Genomic DNA, 24,737 nt, shown 5'->3' with positions numbered 1-24,737 from the left:
TGGTCTAGAATCGTCGTTCTGAACCTTCCACCTCCCCTCACCCTGAATTGAAACAGGAATGAATGTGCCCTAGGGGTACAGGGTTGATTACATCTACTCTAACAATAACGTTTGTTCTGCCAAACAGATGACATTGAAATGTATAGCATGAGTAACATGAACTGTCTTAAGGTAAAAAAACCTGAACAAATGTTTTTCCTTCTTTTTCCCTTTTGTATTAAAAATTCAATTTTGGCCATATGAAGAAGAGGAAAGTATCCTCGAAACGCGTCGCCACATGAATTGGATTCCACTGTCTCCTTAAATTTGTTGTGACCTACTCCTGCACTGTTTTGCTTCTTGAATTTGTAAATGTTTCTTCTTTTGAAAAATATGTATTTGATACCCAAGACATAAATCTTACTATAAAAACATACAACTGGATTTCCTGGTTTATATGTTCTTTGTATTAATATTAAATTACAGTAGTGGACTTAGTCCAAACACCTGAAAGTGTGCAGGGGACGGGAAGGTTCCCATGTTGAATCCCCATCCTATTTGTCTCTTATTTGTTGGGGTCTTGTGCCATGGCCTCAGTTCCTCCCCCGCACCTAAAATTAACTTCTAACATTTATTGAATGTACCTTTTATTGCCATTGATTTCGAGGTGTGCATCAACAATCAACCCTTTTAGCTAAATTTGGCTAACCATACCAAATCCACCCAACTCTTCTGAGTCTTGTAAATAAAACTTTAAGTACTTCTTCGCCTTCTGATTTACCATTTCCGTCTGCCCTTTTGATTGAGGGTGGGGGTCTGAGAATAAGTATTTTTCTATTCTTAGTACCTTACAGAAGGTTTGCCAGAATCCAGAGACAAACTGGGACCCTCAGCCAGAAATCACTTAAGTGGGAAGATCCTACAAGCAACCAAATTCTGTAAGAAACCCTCTGTCTTTTTTGTATTCTTTCATGTGTAATTTGACTATTAAACAAGCCTTAAACACAATGAAACAACAGTAAATGATTTAAACACATTATAGCTAAAGGAATTTGCTTTTTAAAAATCAAGCTTTTCATATATATTAATAAGTCATTCATATCTAACAAAATAATAAAAAGATCTTAATCATTCCACTAGTTTCAAAACATCTTTCCATACATAAAAGGTTGACGAGGTTATAACTACTGAATCAGCTCCAAACAGAGTATTCCAAAACTGGTCCGAGTCAATCAGTCTAAAATCTGTACAAATGTTAAGATATCCTCTTTTGTAGTAGCTCTGCATTTCTGGCAGGATTTTAGAACATGTCTACATGTTTCAATAGACTCACCACATAGTCAACACAAAAAAGCTTCACGGGGTTGACCTCACCAAGCTCCCAAATGGTCCATGGTTTGAAGTAAGTTAAGAAGCAGCCTTAAAATGAAGCGCTCCAGTGTTTTCAAGCACATTTTGGTTAGGTAGGAAAAGGGTATATTAGCCACAAAACCTTGGGTAGCATATTCAGCATATCTACTGGTATTAGATTGTTTTTCGATATTCCAAATCCTGTCACACATTTTGGCTTTTTTTTTTAAATTGAATATATGGAGGGACTTCAAAGTGCATCCTCTAGAGTAATTTCTACACTCATCAAATATTCAATAGAAAAGGACATTAGCTCTGCCAGAAACTCATTGTTATTCGCTGACTGATCAGCTATGCCCATCAAAGTTAATAAGTCATTAGTGTTAAGTTTGCTAGGCAACATTTTTACACATAGCAAAGTGCTTTGGTCCGCCCAGGTTGTGGTAAGTGAGGTAAGACCATATTCTAGCCTCAATGTTTCAACTGGAGGAGATGAAGGAAGATTTATTATACTTCTTAAAATGTTTCCATCTATTTTGTTTAACCAGTTGATATGGGTTCGGGGCAGTGATGCTAAACCGTATGTACCCGTAGACGGGGGCCCTTTAAGATGAGGCAGCAATACTTAGAGATGGATGGGGGTGCAGAATTTACTCACACATCAAAACCGACTCAGGGAGTTGGCAAAACTTTGTTCTGTTTTATTTGCAATTATCTAAAACAGGTAGGTTACAACGGACATCATCCGACGTTTGCTAGAGCTCTCAATATATTTCAGAAAAAACATAACTTTTATAGTCAAAATGTGTCATCATTGACATCTCCCTACATTGCCAACTACAAAAACCTACTGTGGGATGTGATAGGCTTACAGGAAACACCTAAGTATATGTTCCATACTAACGGGGGTAGTGATTGGGTCTCTAACATCAGGTGGACAACTAAGCCCTCTTCTAGTGCAAGTCATCTTCATCGTCATAAAATACACGACAATTCATTGGTTAAACGAACTATAGGGCTCTTTGATATGTGGCCCTCTACAATTGGTTGGCACGCTTGTACCCTTCTGGAATATTCCACATGCTAGCAGCACGCAGGCTACCACTCTAGGTGCTGGGAGGGTTGGAGTGGTCATTCCTCCCCACCCAATTAGCACAACATCTATCATCACTCTTGCAGTCTGCCATTCAATTAGGCTTTGAACTTGGCCTTGCAGAGGCTCTCTGTGCCTGAGAATTAAAGGGAGTATGGCATGGTCTTATCTTCTGGTTTCTGGGTAGCTCGACCCAATGTCTATTTTCATCAGACCATGTGACTGGAGACCACGTTTACAAGCTCTTTGCTGCATATGATACTATTAAATGATGAACTCTTGGCACCTTCAGTGTTTTTTCCATTTCACATCAAACAGAAGTTTGGTTCTTTCTCACGTTCGTTGTAACTACTTGATGGACAACCAGGCTCACTGTTGCCTCGACTCTTGGTGCTTGGCCAGCCAAGCCTTTCTTGAATTTCTCCTTCGCCATTAGCTGTTTTCCAACTGTGCCACACTAAAAACCTTTCCATACACAGTATTTCAAGCCTTGCTAAAGTGCATCGTGGAACATCCAGGTTTTATACATTCCTATGTTTATAGATTGGCGCATCGCTGCAAACTATTCAGTACGTAGCCAACCTTAAGATCACTTTGTCTACTTGCGTTACTGCATCTGTACAAGTGTAAAATTACATTGCATTTTCTTCAGCGTTTCTTTGCATGAGCATCTTCATCTTGAGCCCTAAATTTTGCTCATCTTCGACACCTCATCTTCGGATCTTATAGAATGTTTCTGTTCTTCCGTTTTACGTATCTTTTCAGGGTGCGTCAGTTCTGCTTCGCATGATGACACCAATCTTCTTTCTGCTCACTCTCATACTTCTTCCAGAACTTCTTCCAAAAGAATGTTGTTATTTTGTGCATGCATATTGGTTTTTTCAATGGATACCTTGTTTCAAGAATTCTTTGCGGTACAGGCATTCTCACTGGGACTGCACGCGTTGCCATTTCTGGTGCCCAACATATAGGCAACATGGGGGCAGAGCTTCTGGTAGGGATTCTTGGCTCCTCCTCTACACTCCCCCCCCATCAACCACACTCTCATCAATCTTCACATCATCTAGACATCCTCATCTGAAGAAGTGCTTCTTCGGAACCCATATCTTTATGACTCCTTTCATGCATCCTGACGATTTTACATGTTCATCAACACTCCAGATCATGAGACTGAAATTCCCATTGGGACTAGAGCAGATCCATCTTCCCACATACTTCTTGTGGTTCTTCGGATACAGGAACTTCGTTCTCTCAGGTGCATGAATGCTGGCCTTCGCATAGTCTCTGATTTCTTCATCTGCCAGCTCTTTACTTTCAAATCCTGATTCGACATCAATCATGAACTACATTCCTACCACTTTCTTCACAGTCTTCTTGCATTGTGTGATTATTCCCCGGATCACATAGAACCCAAACATGATCATCACAAACAGGGCTCCAAGGAACTTGAAAATGTTTGCCATTCATTATGGAACCCATGAGAAGATTGACGTAAACCAACTGTCATCATCAATGTGTTCCACTTTGTCTTCCATTCTGATGTGTAGATTTGTTAGCATCGTTATGGCCTCTGTCAAGGTGCCAGAATGTGCAACATGATTCTCTGATTTTGGCACAAACACCTCCATCCATAGCTGTAATCATATCCAAGACATATTTGTTCTGAAGAGTCATCAGTCGTATGGCTCTCAGCTACTCCTTGACAGCATTGAATCCCTTTATGGTGGTGTTGATCGTCTGCAGAAGCTCCCATATGTTTATATGTTACCATTCGGCATTTGTCATCACCCGGATCCTGGGCATAAAGAGTGTTGTGAATATTGCTGAAGTCTGACTGAACAATTTATGTTCATATGGAATGGCATCAAAAGCGTATGTAGATTTAGCTGATGAATAGTTCTCTCTCTTCATTTGATTCAGGAGCTCAGCAGATCTCTTCTTCCTCAGGTGAGCATCTGCTTTTGGAAACTTGCCAATGTTCAGGTCACTCTCTGGAATCACCAATGCTAGAACATGAACGATCACTATAGAACATAGTCCTCTCAATTCTCTGGGCAGCTTCACATAAGCTCTGGACCCACAGGCCTAGTAGTGATCCATTATCACCACAGTCCCATCTTTCATTCCTGGTACATCAAAGATTTGTCCGCACTGTTGATTTTCTCCAACGTTTATTGTGCCATTATTTTTTAAACATATGTCTGCACTAGCCAAAGGCACTATCTTTAGTGGACCTCCTGTGTCTTCCACCCACGTCAGAAGCTTCACAAGCCTAGACCATAAAGGTTTGCATCAATTTTCCACTCACTCAATAACTGGCTTGTGATGGCCAGTTACTGCCACAGCTCTGCATACGACGTTGCCTTCTTCCCAGCCATCTGGAGATAGTACTGTTCACCAGATTCGCTTCTGGCCACTTTCCTTGCAACTTTGAACTTCTTCATCAGTCCTCCCTTGACAGTTGAGTTTTCTGTTTATCTCCCATCTGATTCCAGCTCCTTTCATGCCAGGCTATTATTATCTTATCACATGATTTCTGGTGTGTGCTCTTTACCCTTTTCTTCAAATCCTGGACATAATCATCTTCATCTGGGGATGTCCATTCTGTCACCCATACCAAGGATGCTGTTCAACCCTGGAACTGACATCTTGTATGGCAGTGTGCAAGGTGAGTAAGGCAATGAGCTGTTTGAACATCTATTTCAATAGCTATGAATATCTTAGACTTTCCCATGGCATAAGGCAGGAGTGCATATACATAGCAATCCTCTTCAGAAGTTCTCTTTCAAACCTCTTTCATGTGCTGATACCACAAGTCATTCCCCAAATGTGCTGTACTGTCTAAATAATCATTTAATTCATAATCATCCTCCCTTGCACTTCTCTTAGCTCTCTTTCTTGCAAGATGAGCTTGTATAAGCAACGCATGAAACACATCAGTATACATTCTTCCTACTGGAGGAATCATAAGGACACTGGTCAGCGAAATAGATGACTTCACATGAGCTTCTGAAGTAGGGACAATCACATAAGGCCTCGGCCTTCTGACAATATCTGGTTCTGTATAAGTCACTGAAGTGGGAAGGTTCAGAGGGACTCTCTCTTTCTTGGGACCAACGAAATACACATTGTGGATCAATAAAATCAGAAAAACAACGATGAATGCTGAACATGGAAAAATTATGCACCAATACATTTGGCTCTACCATCGATGTCTGTCCATACGTCATTGGCCTTGCTCACTTTCTGGAACTACTATGTGCTCATTGGACCACATGATTGCCTGTAATTACTTTTAAGTAATCGGATGATTGCTGAGTGATTTATAGAATCTTGCATAAACACAAACGTGTTGGTGTCTCGCCAAACAAGATAAGGATGAACTTGGTGCAAATAATAAAAGATCATGGCACGTCATTTGTGGGCATCATCGTTAGATAGGACCATTTGTGCGTTCTAACAGATGTTCAGGTAATTGTCTTATCTGCTCTAGAATTGCTGCCAATAGTCGTCTAATTGCTGAGCCATTCTTAGGATCTTGCAGAAAAGCGTGTATATCTGTGCTCCTCCCAACAAGAGCAGGGTAAGCTCTGAGTATAAATATGGAGACAGCAAGAAGTAGTCTGTGTACGTCAACATTGGTTAACACCATGGGCACCTCCAAAGAGAAACTCAGTGAGGAACGAATCAGGGAACTGCTCCCTCTTCCAGTCATCAAGCAGAAAGTCCAAATCCGGCATGTTTTTATTTACTTCCACACTCCACAGTCCAGTGTCAGCAAACTCCTGTGACTCAAGAACAAAAGCTTTCTCACTCTTTGCTATAGCAGGCTACAAAGAGTGTTTCAGGGGAGCCACAGTCCACTTTCACATATCTACTGGATAGTCTTTGAGTCCTTCTTCCTCGTCATCGATCTAGTCTGCATGTGCTGAACTTCTTCACCTTGACTTGCTTCCGAATGGGTTGGGGGTATTTCCGCCTCTCCAGTATAGACTTTCACATCTCCTTGGTGTATCCAGGCTCGTCTCCCTTGGACCTTGACTGCTGACGGAGTAATATCCTCCACAATGAAAGGCCCGCTGAAATGGGGCTTGTGCCACTTTCTTGTGAAATTCCTTATTAAAACCTTATCTCCAGCGAAGAGTCTTGTTAAACATAGTCCTTCAGTTCCAGTTTCTGTATGGTCTTCATCTGTGTTCTGAGACCAACACCCCGTCTGCTTGACTTGATCTAAAATGACAGAAATACTAGCCATCATACATGTTAAGTACGCACATAGCTCATCTCCTAACAATTCTGCAGTAGTCTGGGCATCACTTTTAGCCCTCGATGGAGGAGTCAGAGGCGTTTTCGTTCGCCTCCCTATACTAATATATGGGGTGTGAGGTGGTGGTCAGAGTCGGGCTGATTTCTCAATGCATATAATGCAAGGGGAAGGCAATGCAGCCACCCCTTTTTCAATGTCAGTTTCAGCTTAGCTATTCTCTCTTTGAGCAGACCGTCTCTCACATATCCTGTTCAATTGCGGGTGATAGGCAGAAGAAAACGCGTGTTTAATGCCAAGCAATAAGCTAATCTGCTCAAATACCTCATTCACAAAATGTGGACCATTATCTGATCTCAACACCTCACATACTCCCCACCTAGGAAATACTTCTCAGACTAAAAACTTTGCAGCGCAAGTGGCATCAGGATGTGTGCATGGACCAGCTTCAATCTACCTTAAGAAGGGGCACACTACCACTATCATATAACTATATCCATTACAGACCTTCAGCATATCAACATAATCGATATGTAAATATTTCGTCAAGGAATTACTCCTGTGGCTCTTTGCAGCTTGTGCCCAGCAGTAAACTTTTGACATACGATGCAATTTACTACATAAAAAGCACTGTGTTTTAACAGGTTCGCTTCGAACCAGTCCTCTGCAATGGTTGCTGCGAGGCTCTCCCTAGTGACATGTGCAGGGTAGTGTAGCTGTTCTAACACCATCCTTAATAAGGATACAGGCATCACCGGTTTACCAGTGCTGTCTTGTCGCCACAGTGCTTTGGAAGGGGATAAAGAATACCCCCTCCCCGTCCACAATTCTTTCTCTTCCTCTGGAGCTCCACCTTGAACTTCCATTAACTGTGTTTGTGATGAGTGATTAAAGCTTTCATTCACAACCATTATCACAACCATTTTCTCTTTCACATCAGGAATATCAAAACTCATTACTTAAGGTGAATATGCAACTCTTTTTGCCTCTTTGTCTGCAGTTTGAGTTCTGCGTGAAATAAAGTCAGTTCTCTTAGTATGCGCTGATCATTTAACTATGGAGATGGCTACTGGGAGTTGTAGTGCTTTAATAAGCCTATCCAGTAACGCGGCGTGTTGCACTGGAGCGGCGTCCCCTCGGAGGTAGCCCCTCCTTTTCCAATGTGCTAATCCTGCGTGATGTCACGTAGGCAGAGTCACTGTACACTGTTACTTCCTGGTCCGCGTGTTTCTCGAGCGCGACAATAAGCGCCACCAATTCTGCAGCCTGTGCTGAAAAATGAGACGGTATTCTCGCAGTTGCTACCACTTCAAATTCCCCATTGGCTCTGTGTTTTACCACAGCTGAGCCAGAATACCTTTCTCTATCAGTTTGATTGATCTTTGAAGAACCATCAATAAAGAGAATCTCCCCAGCTGCTGGAGCATTTTCCTGCACCCTCGGGATTTCGTTATAGAATTCCTCATATTTCGAGTAATCATGCACGTGCTCATCCTCTGCCAGTGGTTCGGCTACAAATGTGGCGGGATTCACCATTTTCCACCTGACTATTTTGATCGCTGGATTCGATGTAACCACTTCATGAGCGGAAGCTCTTTGAGACATCAGCATACCCTTAAATTTCTCCAAAACAGCAAAAAAAGCATGCTCAACAAATAAAGTCATGGAACACCCCATCACTATGCTGGCAGATTTCTCAATAGCGAATGCGGCCGCTGCCAGTGATTGTTTGCAAGGGAAGTGACTCCTCATTACTGGGTCCAAAATTCCACTGTAACATGCTAAGGGCTTGTACCCAAATGTAGTTCTCTGAGTGAGCACTGCTGTCATGACTGTTCCATTTGTGTGCGAAAATAAAAAGAACTCCTCAGAATAATTGGGAATTCCTAAAACTGGAGCTGTACAAGTTGCTTTTTTTAGTTCATCAAACCCCAGCTCCATTTCCTCAGTCCATTCAATTTTCTCCTGATATGAACTATAATCAAATACCCATGCTCCGACATAATTAAACAGTCCTAAAAATGGTTGCATTTGATTTATCATGTGCGGTTTTTGACGTTTTCAAGATCGCCTCAGTTCTTTTAGGTGTAACTTTCATTCCTTCATGCGAGATTAACTGTCCTATGTACAACACCTCTTCCTGACAATACTGCAATTTCTCGTTATCCACTTTATATCCTTTGTCTGCTAAAATAGTCACTAGCTGAATTGAGTCTTTTCCACACTCGTCTTCTGATGTGCTACAGACCAAAATATTATCTATGTATTGCAGCACAACACTTGGCAAATCAATATGGCTTAGGTCCATTTGCAGGACCCTATTGAAAATCGATGGAGACTCACAGTACCCCTGAGGCAAATGTGTGCTTTTCCGTTTAGGCTGACGAAATGTAAACGCTGTGAGATCCTCCAAAACGTTTTCAAATAAATCACTGTGAAATATCACACCTCAACAGGTATACTGCATAGTGTTGTTGCAGGATTCATAACTAGAGGAAACTCTGCTTCTACAATCTGGTTAATCGGCCTCATATCCTGAATTAAACGCCATGACCCACCCTTTGACTTTTTGATAGGATACACTGCGGTATTACATGGTGACTCTGACGTCATTAAGATGCCTTTTTCCATCATGACTGACATTTGTCTGTCTCTCGAAACAAGGGATACTGCCTTGCTCGAGGTAAAATTGCTCCTGGTTTCAGCTTAATCTTAACATCTCCCACTCCTTTTAACAAACCTTCGTCATAGGGGCCGGTAGTCCATAAAGAAATTGGCACTTCCTCCATATCTTCATCAAAAATATGCAGGATGCTGCTGTACTATCATCATTTTCTGTGGGACCTCTCGCTTTTCTGTCCTGATCCAATATGTAATGCCCATTTTGAACACTACTCCATCATCTGACGAGTCGTCTCTAAACAAATCCTCATCAGTGACATCAGTGACATCAGTTCACCTACATCCTTCCCCAATAGCAATCACTGTTCTCCATGGCCTGCCCTTATCCCAACCTTCGAGCATGGCTAAATCTCCTCGTACTACAGCTGCAACTAGTTCTGGAGGAATGATTCATCCCCCTCTTTGTCCATAGGTATCTGTGGCCTAAACAGAAATTCATCAGGTATTCTCATGATCTTGCTTACCAAACCAAGTAACCATGATAACAAAATCCGGACCCCATAATGAAAAACCTCTTGCTCTAACGGTGCTTCTCTCGTGGCTATTTGCCCCATAAATACCATAATATATTCACTCACATTTAACGAGTGTATTCCTGGCATTGAACATACTATTCCTTTGTCGTCATATTTAGCTTCGTCATTAAATCTCGGCACAGTATATTAACTGGTGTCTGCCTTGAATACAATAATGTGACAGACATATCACATTCCCCTATAGCAGGGGTGCACAACTGATTTTGACAGAGGGCCGAAAGTACCTTGCATGAGGGCTATAGTGGGCCGAAAAGTAAAAGTGGGCGGGGCGGTAGTCGGGACATGTCAGGAGGCTTTTTCAACCCCCAATTTGTATTAAACACATGGAAAAAGATATGTTTTTGAGGGGTAACGATTTTTATTGCATTTCAAACTTACATTTTGTACTACACATTTTCCATTGCTATCATTTATTTCGATTTAGTTATTGTATATCGTCTGTTTAATTAAATTATATATATTTTATTGACCCTTGATTGGACATTCCGTTATTTTGGACTGCTATAGTTTGCTGTTTGGGTTACCCAAGAGGAGTATGGCCTTCGTTGAGTCAGGTTTCCTCAAAAAAGCAAAGGATGTACATCTCCTAACTGTGCCTGTTTTAGCTTTATTATTGAGTTCACTCTTGGAGTGCAACACTATGCCCCATGGCTCCCATCCCCAACCAAACACTATGCCCCATGGTCCCCTCACCCCCAACCAAACACTATGCCCCATGGCTCCCATCCCCAACCAAACACTATGCCCCATGGCCCCCTCACCCCCAACCAAACACTATGCCCCATGGGCCCCTCACCCCCAACCAAACACTATGCCCCATGGCTCCCACCCCATCCAAACACTATGCCCCATGGCCCCCTCACCCCCAACCAAACACTATGTCCCATGGCCCCCTCACCCCCAACCAAACACTATGCCCCATGGCCCCCTCACCCCCAACCAAACACTATGCCCCATGGCCCCCTCACCCCCAACCAAACACTATGCCCCATGGCCCCCTCACCCCCAACCAAACACTATGCCCCATGGCCCCATCACCCCCCTAACCCCCAACCAAACACTATGCCCCATGGCCCCCACCCCCAACCAAACACTATGCCCCCAGTCCCTCACCCCCCAAGCAAACACTATGCCCCCTGTCCCTCACCCCCAACCAAAAACTATGCCCCATGGCCCCCTCACCCCCAACCAAACACTATGCCCCAGGGCTCCCAACCCCAAACAAACACTATGCCCCGTGGCCCCCTCACCCCCAACCAAACACTATGCCCCATGGCCCCCTCACCCCCAACCAAACACTATGCCCCCTGTCCCTCACCGCCAACCAAACACTATGCCCCATGGCCCCCTCACCCCCAAACACTATGCCCCATGGCTCCCAACCCCAAACAAACACTATGCCCCATGGCCCCCTCACCCCCAAACACTATGCCCCATGGCTCCCAACCCCAAACAAACACTATGCCCCGTGGCCCCCTCACCCCCAACCAAACACTATGCCCCATGGCCCCCTCACCCCCAACCAAACACTATGCCCCATGGGCCCCTCACCCCCAACCAAACACTATGCCCCATGGCTCCCACCCCAACCAAACTCTATGCCCCATGGCCCCCACCCCCAACCAAACACTATGCCCCCTGTCCCTCACCCCCCAAGCAAACACTATGCCCCCTGTCCCTCACCCCCCAACCAAACACTATGCCCCCTGTCCCTCACCCCCAACCAACCACTATGCCCCATGGCCCCCTCACCCCAACCAAACACTATGCCCCCTGTCCCTCACCGCCAACCAAACACTATGCCCCATGGCCCCCTCACCCCCAACCAAACACTATGCCCCATGGCCCCCTCACCCCCCTAACCCCCAACCAAACACTATTCCCCATGGCCCCCTCACCCCCAACCAAACACTATGCCCCAAACACACTCAAGCATGCACCCATACAGACCTGAACCCCCCACCCCCCAAATCAACACACACACAAACATGCACCCATACAGACCCGAACCCCCACCCCCCAACTCAGCACACACACAAACATGCACCCATACAGACCCCAACCCCCCACCCCCAACTCAGCACACACACACACTCAAGCATGCACCCATACAGACCCGAACCCCCCAACTCAGCACACACACAAACATGCACCCATACAGACCCGAACCCCCCACCCCCCCAACTCCAAACCCCCACCCCCAACTCAGCACACACACACTCAAGCATGCACCCATACAGACCCGAACCCCCCACCCCCCAACTCAGCACACACACACAAACATGCACCCATACAGACCCGAACCCCACCCCCCAACTCAGCACATAAAAAACATTCAAATCAAAACATTCATACACATCCGACACCCTCCGACCCCCGCATCTCAACATACACACAAAATACATTCAAATACAAACATTCACACCCCCCCACATCTCAACATACACACAAAATACATTAAAATACAAACATTCATACACATCCGACACACCCCCCCACCCCCGCATCTCAACATACACACAAAATACATTCAAACACAAACATTCATACACATCCGACACACCCCCCACCCCCGCATCTCAACATACACTCAAAATACATTCAAATACAAACATTCATACACATCCGACACACCCCCTCACCCCCGCATCTCAACATAAACTCAAATACATTCAAACACAAACATTCATGCACATCCGACACACCCTCCCACCCCCGCATCTCAACATATACACAAAATACATTCAAACACAAGCATTCATACACATCCGACACACCCCCTCTCCCCCGCATCTCAACATATACACAAAATACATTCAAACACAAACATTCATACACATCCGACACACCCCCCCCACCCCCGCATCTCAACATACACTCAAAATACATTCAAACACAAACATTCATACACATCCGACACACCCCCTCACCTCAACATATACACAATATACATTCAAACACAAACATTCATACACATCCTACACACCCCCCCACCCCCGCATCTCAACATACACTCAAAATACATTCAAACACAAACATTCATACACATCCGACACACCCCATCACCCCTGCATCTCAACATACACTCAAATACATTCAAACACAAACATTCATACACATCCGACACCCCCCGACCCCCGCATCTCAACATACACTCAAAATACATTCAAACACAAACATTCATACACATCCGACACCCCCCCACCCCCGCATCTCAACATATACACAAAATACATTCAAACACAAACATTCATACACACAAACATAAAGCAAAACAAACCCGACACACAAACACAAACAGACCACTTACCGGAGACGGGCTGGAAGGCAGGAAGGCAGGTAAGCTGGAAGTCGCTGGAATCGCACTACGGCTGGCATGGTCCAAGGCTGAAATGCCTTCCGGCATCAAGCCTTATGGGCCACGCCAGCCGTAGTGCTGGCCCTCCATTGGTGCAGCACACACGCATTACGTGGCTTGTAGGAGCGACGTGATGCGTGTGTGTGCTGAGCCAATGAGGGCCAGTGTTTTTACTGGCCCGGAAGACAACAAAGACTCTCCTAATGGAGGGCGGCCGCGGGCCGCCCTCCATTAGGAAAGTCTTTGTGCCTCGCGGGCCGGTCAAAAGGGCATGGTGGGCCGCAACAGGCCCGCGGGCCGTATGTTGTGCACCCATGCCCTATAGAGACTGGCAATTTCTCAGTAAAAGGAACTCTACTTGTAGCTTCAGAGAACCCTTGAGCATTCATGGCATTTCCTGATAACGAAAATGTTCCCTCTTGTATACATGAGCGAGTTGCCCCAGTGTCTACTAAAAAAGAAAAGGATTTGCCTTCTATGGTAACATCAACCCTTGGTTCCTCTTGAGGATTTGGCATAACTGATGGTACTGAACACATCAAGTCACCCTGCAAGCTGTCCTATTGTGGGTACATACTTATTTCTGCACCTGTAAAATCATTCCCACCCTCGATGGTGACACCCCCAACTCTAGGAGTCAATAACTGTCCATTGTTTGCACACTGCTGTATCTGCATGGGTGCATGCTGTGACTGTCCTTGCGGCAGATTCAATGGGGCTTGATGTGGTTGCAAAGGTTGTTGTGTTCGCAGTGTTTGTGATTGATACACTGTCTGATCTTGGGCGAACCCATCCCTACTTTATGGGCTATATGCTAGAGAATAAACTGTCCCCCTCTTGAAATTGCCCATTCTGCACATACCCTTGGCTCCCTCATGTTCAGGCAAAATATCCTGTCATTCCACATGTCCATCACACAGGAGGGAATCTCCTAACCTGCCCTTCCTGCATGCCTTGATTACCACCTTGCATATTCTGAAATTCTGAAACCCACCTCGGTTATTCTGAAAGTTTGCCTGATTATTCTGAAAGCCTCCTCTTCTATGAAAGCCTTCCCTGCCTCTCGGTATAAAACCATTCCCCCCTTGATCCGTCTGCCGTTGGTTATTCACCTGCGGCATACCTGCTGTCTGTTGTGATGCTAGTCCTTCTACTCTGGTCAACATCGCCCCTTCTATAGCATATTTCAACAGCTTCTTCTGTACTAACTTAGCTTCCCCGAGCTTCCTAGCATCTTCTCTCTTTTGATTTTTCTCTTGCAACAATCAACAATGGTGTGCAATGGTCAGCTGTATTTCTGGCCATGGCTTTGCCTCCATACCATTCCCCCAAGGCTCTTGAGATCCCAAAAACCATTGCTCCTGGAAGTTCTGAATGTAAGCAAGCATGCCTTTGCCTTCTTGCATCTTACGTGCCATTATTGCGCCCATATCTGACGTATCAGGATATTATACTCTAAGCGCTTTCCAAACTGCTACTCTACAATTATTAAATGGCACTCCATCATGCGCTGTGTTCTGTGCTGTGACAGTTGCGTATCCTGCTCTCGTCCAAATGTTGTCAGCCCTTTCCCCAAGGACAGCTGCTAGAAGGCCCTTAATGTCCCCTATAGCTAACGTGTTTCCTCCTGTCATTTTTTCCATTTCATAAATCCATTTCCCAGCGCCCGAAGTCAAACTCGTGAGCTTATACCCTAGATTATCCTTATCCATCTGGGGCCATGGGATATACTGTGGTCTGGCCCCTCCTTTTTGTAACAAGGGAAATTGCGAAATCCCAAAATCACGAGTGACTAGTTCCATTCAACCAAGTATAGGTCCTCACATTGAAATATTTTAGCTCAAAAGCTAGACATTCCAAATTGAATGCTTTTATTAGCTGATACCATTTTTGTCCTTGAATACACAGCTTGTCTTAGGATAGATCCTTCACATTCAGATCCCCTGCAATCATTATCCCTCCCATAGGATTAAACTCAAACCATTGAATTAACAGGTCTCTAGTTTCCCTTAGTATTTCGTCTGTAAAGAGGCCCAAAGGTGGATCATAGATATTTAGGAGAAGGGTTTTCTTGAGTGAGGAGGGGGTAATCTAAAGTACCACTGAAAGGACATTGGGCCTCATTACACGGTAGGCGGAGGACCAAGGTGCTATTAGCACCTTGGTCCATGCCGGTAAAATACCGGCACCGCCTTGGTGGAAAGGGGAATCACCGCCCTATTCCAAGGTTGGTGGGGCGGTAATTCCCCTTTCCCCATTGCCCTTCCCCATTCCCATTTTTGCCCCATAGGGCTCTATGGGAATGGGGAAGGCGCTAATTATGGTGCCGCAAATTGCAGTACCGTTATTAGCACCCTGGTCCCTTTGCGGGTTGGTTTGTAACGCCTTCAAAAAGCAGGCGTTAAAGTCTCCAACCCGCAAAGGGACCTCGTAGTAAGGCAGTAAGGGTTAATGGTCACCGGTACCATTAACGGTGACCGTTAACCCTTACCGCCGTCCGTGTAATGAGGCCCATAGTGGGAACTGCTAGGTCGTGCATAGGCATTTACTAATAAACTAGAAAGAGAACCAATAGCTAACCCACCACTAGCTCTACATTTAACAGAACGGATAGCATGACTATATAAGATGAGATAACCATCTATATAAAAAAGGCACCATCATCCAGGTTTCTTGTAGAGCGAAGAGGTCAGCACCAGATGCATAGGCTAAACCCTCTGGTTTCCACAGAAACGAGCAATGGCCATGTGTATTCTAAGACATACATTCCAACATACTTTTCACATGGAATTGTCAGTTAGAACTACCTTGCACAGGCTCAGATACCCAATGATATGTATCATACTCTTTTACAATTGGAAATCATAAGCACCGTTTTCTCTGAATTCTTTCCACCTTTCACCGAGTCCAAAGAATACTCAGAGTGCTGCATTACTTTATTTGCTTTTCTGCAAACTGTTAGGGAAAGACCCAAGGTTTCCAGCAATTCTATATTTGATTTAACCAAGGTCACCATCAAGGGAGAGGAAAATTCAACTAAGCCCTAGTTGGCTTCACTGCCAATCCTAGGCCATTCCATCTTGGTGATATCTCGAGTGCTAATCATACTTAAATGGCTAACTTTACCAAAAAAGTGATAATAAATATGATCGATTAAAAAAAGGCTCTATATTGATGGATTTCTTTCCCATCTTCACAAGGCTTTAAGATCCTGCCCGTCAATTGGAGCACTCTTTGCCACGCCATTCTTAGGGCTGGTAACTGTCTTGTTGCTTGGTTGTGGGGTGAAGTTATCAGATGCTGGATTTAGGACTGCTCTAGGTATTTCTTGTGTAGGGATATTTTCTACCGGTTGAACGCTGAATTCTTTCAACGTAGTTTGGATGGTTTTAGAGATAACAGAGGGATTAGGCGACTGTATGTTTTTTTCTCTGATCTTGCTTCCAATTGACCGTAGGACTGTGAAGTCTAACACTTTTCTTAGTAACATCTGCCAGCTGGTTCATAATAAGACATTTCTTCTTTGTCTTTCCCTTAGTCTGTTTGACCTTGGATACTTCTTTCCCTTGCTCTTTATCATCAGTGCTAGTAGCATATTTCAATAAAGGTTGAAGAGGCTCTTATATAAAAGATGAGGTATCCTTAGATGGAATACAGATTTCCTCATATTGCCAGTTTGAAAGATCAATAGATGATGTGGCAATTTTGGCTCCAGCACTGGTAGATGGTTCTTGAGAGTCAAGGGGCCTCATTACGACTTTGGAGGTAGCCATGCCCTTAATAAGGGCATGGCTGCCTCCAAAATCGTGTCCGGGTCCGGGTTCCCTGAATGGGGAAATACTGGGACATTCCGAGTATGGAGGGCCCGGTATCTCCTCCTTCAGGGAACCCGGGCCCGGTCCTTCCCCATTCCCATTCGAGCCCCCATAGGGCACAATGGGAATGGGGAGGGAGCTAACAACGGGCCCATTACAAACGAGCCCGTTGTTAGCTCCCCGGTCCCTTCGCGGGACCCGCTCTGGACGTCTTGGTAAAGGGGAGCTCGTAATAGTGCGGAGAGGGTTTGACGTTGCCGGCACCATTACCGGCGCCGTTAAACCAATTCCGCACTTGTTGTAATGAGGCCCAGTGATTAAGTTACTCACAGGTTTGCTGATTCATCCACTTTAACACGTCTTGCCTGGACTGAACATAGTTCCAATGGTGTTGTTCTAGAAGTCAGTGCAGATACCTGCATTCTACAGGGTTCACAGCTCTTCAAAACTTTGTCTGATATTGTGGCAACCATTGCCTTTATATCCATTTGGTCCTTAACTAACTTTGTCACTATCGCCTCCAATGAGACCAGTTTAGACATGGATGCAGGACTTACTGTATGTACAAGAGACGGAAGAACGATACGTGCAGAGTGTCACCCCTACCAGCAGACCAAAAGACATCTGGACGCCACTGCGAGCCTACCTCAGAGACAGTCAGGGAGAGGGATCGGTGGACTCCTCATGAACTATGTTAAAATAATGTTGCATACAGGAAATGTAGTTTACAATGGTATGCGCTCTATAACTATGTGATACGCAAATCTCTCCAACAAGGTTATCATGAAATGTACTGTGCTCATCAGAAAAAATAAAGAAAATAAAGGTTTTTAAAAAAAAAAGAGAGATAAATGACATAATCATTGTTATCCTTACAACTTTCTTCTGAATGCATAATTGAGATATGTTGAATTGCTTGATTTGAGGTTTCATAGCTATCCGAATCAGAGCAGGTGGATGAGTCTGAGGAGGATGGCAAAGCCATTAGATCAGGTGAGCCAGCTAGGTTAGTTTCCGAAACATTATCCATCCTTCTCATCCAAGGTAGCACCTTCTTTCCTCCCAATGAGGCCCTCGGTAAACCGAAGACAATCTTCAGTAGCGAATTGTTATTCATCCTGGGAGAATAGCTCAGCGGCAACGTGCTCTCCTTGGAAGCAAGATGACACAAAGCAACACAGGTTCGGTCCCGGGTCTGCACTTAGAAACATCTGGGTATTTAAGTCGTTATAAATACGCAAATAAGACCGAACAATTACGCAACTAAAAAACTAACAATTTCTGTAACAGCGCCTGTATGCCCACAGGCTGTGTGAGCACTTTAAAAATGCTAAATAAATAAATGATCGTTTGTCAGAGAGAAAAATGACGCTTCAGAACTCAGAGGTAGCTGCATAATTGCTCTGGGGTGAGGGTTCAGATGTATTTTGGAAGTTGTTATCTTCTGTTGATTCGTGCTACTTGTTATCGACTTTTTCGCAGGCAAGTAGTCTGTCATTTTATTTTTAGTCTTTAGATTAGGGGAAGCATTAACGGCTTTCTTCCCAGCACTTGTCTTTGAACTTCGCAGACCAAATCTACGAGGGCCACTACGTTTCATTTTAAATGGTAGAAACTTCATAGCACCGCGAGCCAGTTAACAACTGACCATGAAATGGGCTCAAAGAAAAGCACATGGCAACCCCACAGTCACCCAAACACATCCAGGAAGTGAGGGCGCAGCAAAAACACTGGACCCAAAAGCCAATAACAGGACTTTACAATTAATTGAGGAGAGGTACAAATGTAATGTTTCCTACCCCACCTTTTGAGTAAGGGGTTTCGCGGCCCGCACCCGTTGCCATCCAAAGACTGTAGAAGACAAATGACTCTTCAAACACCTCCACAAACGCTTGGCTTTCGTTTTTTCACACCTCCTCCAGGTAAGCACTGTGGAAAGACTGCTTAGCACTGCAGTCCCGCAGAAGACAAACAACTCTTCACATCACTCTGCCAAACCCTCTGTCAAACTAGCAGCTGTGACTGGCCCCTTAATTGGAACAAACTGTGCCACCGTGGTTAAAAGATCCACCACCACAAGTATCGCTGAACAGCCCTTATTTTTAGGGAGATCTGCTGCAAAATCCATGCACAAAGCATTCCAAAGTAGAGGTGAAATCGGTAAAGGGATCAGGGCAACCACACATTTCTCCATTTCTGACTTCACACAGGCACAGATCTCGCAATTCTTGATAAAGTTCAACGTATCCACATACATTGTCTCCCATTATGCATTTCATTGCAGAAACTCCAAAATCTTTTGATATCCAGAAAGACCTGGCAACACTGAGTCATGGCAATCTTTTACGGTCAAAACTATTAATTCTTTAGTAGGTAAAGTCTCAAATCTGCATATGGTAGACCTTTCCTCACCACCCAACTAGATTCCTTGCCGAGCGAAGTCTGCATTTGTGGCAAACACAGGTTTTGGCAAATTTCTTTGATATACACTCTTAGCAGTGTCTGTCCTGCTAATCGAGACATTTCTCGCTGCAATCAAGGCACACAGATTGCTTGAATTGAGTTTCTCACTTCCAGGTGTTTGTGGGGTCATTCCGAGTTTGGAGGCAGCCATGGTGCTCTTAGCACCATGGCTGCCTCCAAACCCGGGTCCGGTCTGACTGAATGGGGACTTACCGGGTCATTCCGACCTTGGAGGACCCGGTAAGTCCCCATTCAGTAAACCATTCCCCATTCCCATTCGAGCCCCCAGAGGGCTCAATGGGAACGGGGAAGGCACTAATAACAGGCCTGCAAATTGTGGGCCCGTTATTAGCTCCAAGGTCCCTTAACGAGACCCGCAGAGAACAGCTGGTCAGACCAGCCGTTCCTGCTGGGACCCGCTAAGGGACCTCGGAATAGGGCGGTAGGGTTTACCGGCACCGGCATCCTTAACGGTGCCCGTAAACCCTTACCATCCAACTCGGAATGACCCCTGTCTACCTTCCCATTAAGATGTCTAAGCTTGAAGATTTTTACAAAGTCATGTTCCGCAAGAGAATGACAACCAACACATCTGCAGGGCATCAAAGTCTTGCCTGACATCATCAAAAGCTGATTCTGGTAATGTGTTAAAACCGTGACTGTTGGTCTGGCTCCAGAAGATAGTTTATTCACTCTGGCGCAACGGCAAGAAGCTCACAATCAAACATGGTGCAATTAATCTCATTTGAAGAAAGAAGCCATCCCATGTTAACTGTGCCATCTCCTGCTGTCGCTGAGAGAATACAGACCTTGGAACCAAGTTGGAAGCTTAAGCCTGCACAAAAATATATGGCTGTAGAACTATCGTACCTGGGGCAAAACTGCTCCTAAAGATCTGGAACGACTCATCTGCTTCTGGGGTACAGATGAACTTCACTACCTTCCTTAGGGAGGATAGCTCATGAACAACGCATTCATCTTGGAATCAAGACAGTGCATAGCAACACAGGTTCGAATCCCAGTCTCAGGCTTAGAAACTGGTCTCCAGTATTAAACAGAAACTGGTCTCCGGTATTAAGCGCATTATACTAGAACAGGTTTAAACAATTATTTAGAGGTAGAAGTTGGGAAGTCCCACAAAACTTAGAATATTCTTGACACAGGTAGGAACTGGACATTCCATGACTGCTGGAACCTGAAGGAATCAATTTCAAGCCCTCAAGAAGAAATTATGAAACCCAGTAACTTCACCAAGTCATTATGGAATAGACTTTTCTCCAGGTTTTCAAATAGATGATTTTTACTGCGAGAAAGAACCGGCTGGATGTGTTTCTGATGTTCAATAGTACCCCAGGAGTAGATGACAATATTGTCAATGCAGATAACAGCAAATACATACAAGAATTCAATGAGTATCTTGTTGATAAAGAACAGAAGCACAGCTGGAGCATTACACAGGCCAAATAGTATCACCTGGTGTTTGTTAACCCAAATTAAGCTCTAAATGCAGTATTCTACTCATCCTCTTCTGTGACTCTCACCAGATGATGAGCACCTCAAAAATCCAAGTTAGTGAACATAGTTGCCCTCTGGATTTAGCCCATCATAACTGAAATACAGTGGAACTGGGGAACAAACCATATTAGTTATTTTATTCAAGGCTTTGTACTCTATGCAAGTGTGAATGGGAACCTCTTTCTTAGACACAAAAAAACAGGGGTGAGGTTTCTGGGGATTATGAGTTCTGATTAAAACTGATTAAATCTTGCCTCAGCTCACACTTTTCCTCTACTATGTACCGATCATAGCAGTGTTTGTGCTTATAGGATACTTTTGAGTCCATATTTCTTATTTTAGTGATGGCCAAAAGGAGTTTAGGGTATTCTCAGATGTTTTCCTCATTATTCTTCTCACCCAATATTAAGATGTTAAGCTGTTTTGTTAGAAGTTTGATTTCTGCAGCATCAATTTTTTGTCGATTACGCCCTTGTGTGATGAAGAAAGGACATGAATATTTTTCTTGTGATGGCCAAGAAGTTTTGCTAGTCAATACATTCCCTATGTTGGGGTCACTGCTAGATGTTTGGTTAATTTGCAAAGAAGAGATCCATGGGAGAAGATTTCCTGAGACAAAAACATAGCCTAACACCATCCTTGAGTCGCATTGAGACCAACTGTATTGTGCTGGGATGTCCCCTGCAGTGTGTCCATTTAACATATTGAAGTGGGAGAATGGGACAATACCCTCCCCCCAGTTTCATACAGACCATGGCCAAAGGGACCACGACCCGAGCACCCCCCACGAGAGGAGTTCGACCAATTCCCTTCTTTACCAAACAACAAGGTACCATGTGTTCGTGGCCCACATGCACAAGGAGCATGCCCACTACCAGGCCCCGGTCAAGCCGACGCCTGCGACATGGACCAGCTCGACTAGAACAACAGCCACAAGTATTCACATCATTAGAGATGCCATGACGACATAGTCAACAGACAAGAACACAAGTGCCACCATGGACACTGGTCACTCACAGACCAACCCACACGAAGAACATATTCAGTGCTATGACGTAGCAGACTGACATACCCACGGACATGCATCGTTGTTATTTTTCACATAGGCCTTCTACAGCACCGCAGAAATGCAAGACGCCTGAAGAGCTTGTGTATGTGCTTGGTGATGCTTTCTCGCTACCTATCCCTATGAAGATGCCACCATGTATACCTAATGCTGCTTGTGACACTCTGTCGCCCCGCGACCCCCATATTATGGGTTATGTACCGCCACCCAGAAACTAGGCCCAAGTAGGCCGCAAGCAAGAGTCCCAAGGCAGGAGCCTTGCAGTCGAAAATCCTCCCAAGACGAAAAGCAAAGCACTAACCATGCAGAACGAGTCCCAGCGAGAGTCCACAGCCAAGGCCGCAATGTTGCAACCCACATGCCGTGCTCCCAGCACCAAGGTTACACCTGCCACTGCCAAATGCTCCTCAGAGGCGAAATACAAATCTAATGCTCATAATTCTGCTCCAGCTACGGCCTCTCCACACGTGACCAAGCCGAACTGACAAGGTGCCAAGCTCACGAGACAGAAAGTCGCCAGGGTCCCACGTCTGGGACACAGTCTGCAACAACAAAGCGACAAGTTGGACACCTACACCGATGGGAAAGGCGTAATCATCAGCCACTGGCAAGACCTGTCCATTGTCCGCCACAAACACATAGTTGCACATTGTTGCCAACACCAGGTACACCGCGAGCTGGGAACAGCGGTGGTCCCAGGCTTGGGGGCTCGCGGGAGAACCAATCAGAACACAAGGGGCTCATCACTGACGCCATTACCCTTAGCCAATCACCAAGTGTCCCCTTGTAACAATTTCGGTGTAGCAACTGTTAGGGATATCCCAAGTGTACCACCTGACCCGTCCTTATCCACTAATATTTCCTTCCATAGGTAACTATACTACCCCTACCACTCGGGGAACCAACCCGATGTGGCGTTAGGTTTTGTGACGATTTTCCCAGGTGATGCAAGTAGCACGTCATACTGCTTTAAAAAGGGCCTGCCAGCCCCAATAACGACGAGAGCCTCTCCGGATGCATACGGTCTGAGCGTATCCCTGCCGTTACTCTAATAAACAGCAGTTATTACCTTGCTCTTGGGTGTGTCTCATACTCCTTTTGGGATGCTGGAGGAGTTGGGGCCTCCCCAGCCCCGGAAGTCCGTGGACGGCTCTGCCGGCCCCCGGGAAAATAATCCCGACAAGTTGGAGGCACTGCTGAGATCTGTTTTAGGTCTACCTAACGTGAGGGTATCATTCCAAGGACTCTTGCAACGAGGCAACCAAGCAGCGTGGCCCCCTCTGCCGTTGCCCCTTTTTGAGGACTACAGGACCATCGCAGAACTGTGAGAAGACTGGACAGCGCAATCCGGACATTGGCCCTCAGGAGCCGACTTGAGAAGTATCCCGCCCGCGGTTGGCGAGTGTCCAGACGTGGTCCAGATGAGGGGAGGTGGCGAGCTGCTTTGGAGGGGTGCACGCGGTCGAGCGTCCCCGGCTCACAAGGACTTGGTGAGTATGACACGCCCAACCAGCAATGCAATGTTGTGTGGGGGGGGGATTGTAATGAGGGTGGTGGGAGGTGGTTACAGTGTTTTGTAGAAGATTTGATTAATAAGTGGTGACAGACGTGTGAGTGGTAGTGGGACAGGCATGAGAGCCGTCTTCTACCACGTCACAAAGTGAATTGGGTGGAGCTCAAAGCTACCACGTGTGGTTGTTCGAAGCGCTGATTTGGCCAGATTGCAGGCACCTGTAGGGGAGGGGTGTGGCTTTCCTATGAATTGACATTATGGATCAATGAGTAGACGAGGATCCCTACTAATTGAGTGTTGAAGCTCGTTAGGTAGATGATGTTTTCCCGCAGGAGGTAGCTAGTTTTGTTCCCAAGTGCGGAAGACAATTGGCTGGTTAAGCTCTCTGAGGTGTCACACGCGAGGCGACGCAGTGTGCGCAGTCCGATTGTAATAAGTTGATTGAGTGTTGCATACTCCACTATAGATAAAGTGGGAAGACAGCTGTGGGGTTACGAAGAACAAGAGGGTTAAAACATATTGCACGCTCTTTTGTTTTGTAGGTTTTATTACCGGTAATAGCTTGTAGAGATTGGTAACATCACCCGTAGGGCTTGTATAGTGTCGGGGAGAAGCTGGACCCCCCGCCCCCCAGGGCAGTGGGGGGCCAGCAGCCATACCCTCACCAGCTATGGGAGGCCCCAACACCTCCCATATGGCCCCCAGAAATGCAACAGAGTTCCAAGCAGGCAGCAACATGTTTTCAAATTGCATTTATTTCTAGGCGAAGAAAAGAAAAAAAAACACACAAAGCATCGTGCACAACCCAAATTCAGGCGCCGTCTCCCCCGGAGCTGTCTTGCAAGTAAGTTTTATAATCACACTGCAGGCTGACCTCACAGAATTGGATCAGCTCCCAGAAACCTATCTCCTCCTGTTATTGGCTGCAAAGTGGTGGGTTACATATGTAGCCCTTATAGAGAGCCTGATAATTGGATATTAACCTCCTGCGTCAGTGGGTTGATTTAGCTGTGCCAGCCCCCATTACCTAATTCTAATCTTGTTGCAATGTGACTTTGTTCCCATAACTTTTAGCTGAACAAGCAGTTCGCACCTGGGCTCTG

Source organism: Ambystoma mexicanum, chromosome 10 (genome assembly GCF_040938575.1).
Source record: "Ambystoma mexicanum isolate Mex_15411 chromosome 10, UKY_AmexF1_1, whole genome shotgun sequence".
Lineage (NCBI taxonomy): Eukaryota > Metazoa > Chordata > Amphibia > Caudata > Ambystomatidae > Ambystoma > Ambystoma mexicanum.
This window is presented reverse-complemented; position numbering follows the sequence as displayed.